The 4,454-nt window shown below is 36.3% G+C and overlaps 1 pseudogene; it reads left to right on the top strand.

Annotated features, from left to right (window-relative positions):
* Window positions 1-856: 856 nt before the first annotated feature.
* On the top strand, window positions 857-1,984 carry LOC123596393 (annotated as a pseudogene).
* Window positions 1,985-4,454: the final 2,470 nt, after the last annotated feature.

A 4,454-nucleotide genomic window follows, 5' to 3' on the forward strand; every position in this document is an offset into this window, starting at 1 on the left:
TGGCAGTCTCAACTAGCACAGTGAATCACTATTCAGTATGAGTCTCAATTCTCTCTGCATCTTTTTAAATCTTATTCTCTATATTGTACAATTTAGTAATTAGTTTCTGGTAATAACTGTTCATTCCTAGAAACAGTATCACTGTGAAAATAATTTGTCGTAATCTGATAGTAGCTCAATTGAAAACATTGAAAAAATAAGTTTTAATTGAAATTTGTTGATGCTAAAAATAATTGAATTTGTTCCACAGAGATAAATTTATGTGAATAGCTATGGAAATGTACACATATTCTGAAAGAAAAACAAAACAAACAAAACAAAAACACATAGAGAAAGAAGTATTAGACCCTACGTTGGTGGTTGAGCTTCAGAATCACCTGGGAGATTTTTTCAAATGGGGATGCCTGGCTGTAGCTCTGGAAGTTCTGGTTTAAAGGCCTGGCATATAGTCAAGTCACTGGAATTATAAAAGCTCCTCCAAGTAATTCTAATGTGCAGCCAGAATTGAGAACCACCGCTTTGTAGTAAGAAAACACTACCTGAGTTTTAATCTGGCTGAGGGAGTAGTAAAGATTTTTAAAATTCTCTCTTACTCATAGAACCAATAAGGAACAAACTGAGCAGTGGAAAATAAAAAAATATCCTATCATCAGTAAAACCAGGGAAAGGCCATAATCTCGAAGCCTAAAATTTGAAGACAAAATCTTTACTCATCCTAGAGAGGGAAGAAGGTGAACATGAATCGGCTTTGAAGCAGTGGTTTGGAGTCAAAAGTAATAAACTAAACAACTAAACAGAAGGCATCAGATGCATGGAGTCTCTCAGGAAGTCACAGGCCAGCTAGTCAGCACCCACCATGGTTTTTGGCTTTGGCACTTTCTTTACAGTGGTCTCTACTGTGGCCTGGACCATGGCTAATTATATCAGTGGGCTCCCTGGAGGTGCTTAAGTTGAACGTCATGATTCAGGGTCAGGAGGAGCAGAGCTGTCAGGAAGGTCTCTGAACCACCTTCAATACCTGTGGCCACGGTGGGAGCCCTCCCCCCCCCCCACAGCCTCCCCCAACCAGGAGGAGACCTGCAGATCATTATAGATGAAATCACAAACTTACTGGCTGCTATGTGAATAATATAATGGAAGATACAATCCTAGTGACAAGCTACAACAATAAGACTGAGAGGTTAGTTGGTGAGATATGGAAATAAAGAGTTTTTGAGTATTGTAAGCTCATAGTTGCACACCACAGCTCAGTTGGACCTTCAGTAATGAACCATGCTATAAGTTTATACCGAGAAAAACACTGTGGTGTCTGCAACTCAGCTTTTTTTCAGGCTAATAGCTCATCAGCTTGCTAAAATCTATACTATTCATGCACACAATGGTTGAATTCCCAAATGTAATCAGTGGCTACAGATGGGAAGATATTTCTCTCCCATTCCCACAGCATTTGCAGATAGAGACATTAAGAAAATGTTCCGAAGTAATATACGAAACCCTCAGGTTCTTCAGGAGGCATTCAAGAAGATTCTTTCCAACCTGGGATTACCAGTTAGTTGTGCTTTGCCGTGATGTCCTCTTGTGGAAGAATAGAATTTATGGTGAGAAACAGGCTGTCATACAGTTCATTGATTCTAAAATTCCTGGCATAACTACCTGCTACATGATATTAGAAATCATTTCAGTGAATGTGTATGTCCGAGTGGTAAAGACTATATTCTCTATCCAGATGGGAAACTCCAGGGCCAGTGACTATATTCTTACCTTGAAGCCTACAAAGAATATAAGGACTTTAGAGACAGAAGTTACGGAAAAGGAGGTAAAAATAGTCAAGTCAGTTTGCACTGGCTTCTCTTATCTTTGGGGATTGTGGGCTCTGATTAAAGCCAAATACTCCACTGTTGAGTTTGATTTCCCTGAGTATGCAATTGTTCGTTTTAACAAAGACTTCAAAATGAAGCCTGCAGTTACCGTATTAAGTGCTTAAGAGATTTAATTATTTGTAGGCACTGAGCAATCCTTGTATGTCTCTTCTTAAGAAATTCTGAAAAGCCAATATTAATTAGAATTCTGTTAATCTTGCTTGACAAATTGTGCCCCTATACAATCAATCTTTTTATTGTTTAAATAGATTGAATGATGTCAAGAAATCTGCCTGTTGCTTTCACTATGTGGAGGCCTAGAAATATGTTGAATTTGCAAAAAGCTATGAAGATGTCCGTTTAATCCTTTCTTTGATAATGTAATCTATGTTATATGTGAATGGTTATAAATTTAACAGGATTCTGTGACTTTCATCTGTTTTATCTGTTTGTTGAATGTAAGCAATGAGAATGTTCTAGAATAAAGTTAAGTTTTACTTTAATTAGATTAATTTTAGTAAACATTCTAGGTATTCATTGTAAACATTGTAATCTTTTTTTTTTTTAATTTTTTTTTTTTCAACGTTTATTTATTTTTGGGACAGAGAGAGACAGAGCATGAACGGGGGAGGGGCAGAGAGAGAGGGAGACGCAGAATCGGAAACAGGCTCCAGGCTCCGAGCCATCAGCCCAGAGCCCGACGCGGGGCTCGAACTCACGGACCGCGAGATCGTGACCTGGCTGAAGTCGGACGCTCAACCGACTGCGCCACCCAGGCGCCCCTAAACATTGTAATCTTAATGCACTGTAAGTAAAATGGATTATTTATTCTTTTTTTTTTTTTTTTAAAGTAAGCTCTACACCCAACGTGGGGCTTGAAATCATGACCCTGAGATCAAGAGTCACATGTTCTACCTACTGAACCACCCAGGCACACCATGAATCATTTAGTCTTTAAATGTCAGTCTCTTGCATAGATAATTTGGAATGCTGACATTAAAAATGTATGTTTAGAAGGGTGAAATACATTTACCTTCTATGTTGGTGGTACATCTTTTTGAATTGAATATTGAAAAGCAATTCTTTTGGGGAAATCTATTTTAGAATTAAGTTTCCCTTTCCCTGCAGAGTCTGGCAGTAGAAATATTAATATTTGCCATATGATTCTGGAATAGAAATGATTATTTAATGTTATCAAAATTACATTGATGTTTCCATAGGCTATATATGGTCAGTTTCAGGTTTTTTTTTTTATTTTTTAAATTAATTAATTTATTTACTTGAGAGAGAGAGAGCACACAAGGGGCAGAGGAAAAGAGAGAGAGAGAAGGAGAGGGAGAGGGAGAGTGGGAGAGAGAGAGAGAGAGAGAGAGAGAGAGTACCTTAAGCAGGCTCCACACCTACCACAGAGCCAGACTTGGGGCTCTGGCTCACAACCTGAGCTGAAAATCCAGAGTCAAACACATCCAGAGTCAAAAACAGATGGAGCTACCCAGATGCCCCTGTCAGTTTCAGTTTTTAAAATTTTATTGTCAAATTGTTTCTAATAAAAAATGTTTTATAACCAACATATTCTAGGTTTTGTTTGTTATTAAGTAGTAACACTTATTGCTAATTTTCTAAACAAATGTAGCAAGTTTACCCTACTTGGGGACAAATCGATATCATTTAGATGATTCATTTTTACCTCCCTCACTTCATTCCTTACATTTTGGTCTCATGTTTTATTTTGGTTCCATATTCAATGACTACTTGCTACATTAAGTTAAGAGAAATATGTTGAAGTGTCTAAAAAGATTTAATAAGGAACAATTAGGACACTGATGTTGTACACGTAAATATGATCTAACAAAGTGTGAAATAAATACTTATGGTACAAGGCTTCTGTTTTGTTTCTTTGGTCTTGTATTTTTTATTTTGTTTGGGGATGAGGGGAAGGCCGTTAGTATATGGAAGGAATTAAATCTCTAGGATAGATAAGTAGACATCAAGTTTCAGAAATTGCTGTGTAGAGTTTCATAGTCCTACTTTACTTTGAAAATGAGTCTGACACGCTTTGTGTTTTAGTCATATGAGTGCCTCTACGCAAAGTTGGCTTAATGGATCCGGATATTCAAAATATGCAGCTACAAATTCTCTGAGAAATTATGTAGGAGTTTGGTATGTGATTCCAGATGATATACATTCTCAGACAAGTGTTTCAAAATACTTGGATTATTTCAAGGCATTTAAAGCTAATAATGTAAGTAGAAACAGCTAAGTGCCATTTTAAATGGCAAATTCTAATTATGTAAATAGAATCTTAAAATCTGTATCTATAACTGTATTAGAACAAGATTTTTTTCCACCTCCCCAATGTTATAAACATTCCCTTTTATTTTTATAAACCATATTACTACAGAGTCAATAGAAATTTATCTAGTTAATTAAATGAGTAGAAACAATTAAACAATTTTTATAGTGGTAGAATGAACCTGAAAATGTGTTTTTGGTGGAATCTTCATCTATTAGTGGAACATTTTTATAGAGCCATAAAGAATTTGCAACACTCTTGATTTTTTGCTTACCAATCTCTTAAAGTATGACAGTGTATAT

This window comes from Leopardus geoffroyi, chromosome B1 (assembly GCF_018350155.1).
Source record: "Leopardus geoffroyi isolate Oge1 chromosome B1, O.geoffroyi_Oge1_pat1.0, whole genome shotgun sequence".
NCBI classification, from domain to species: Eukaryota; Metazoa; Chordata; class Mammalia; order Carnivora; family Felidae; genus Leopardus; species Leopardus geoffroyi.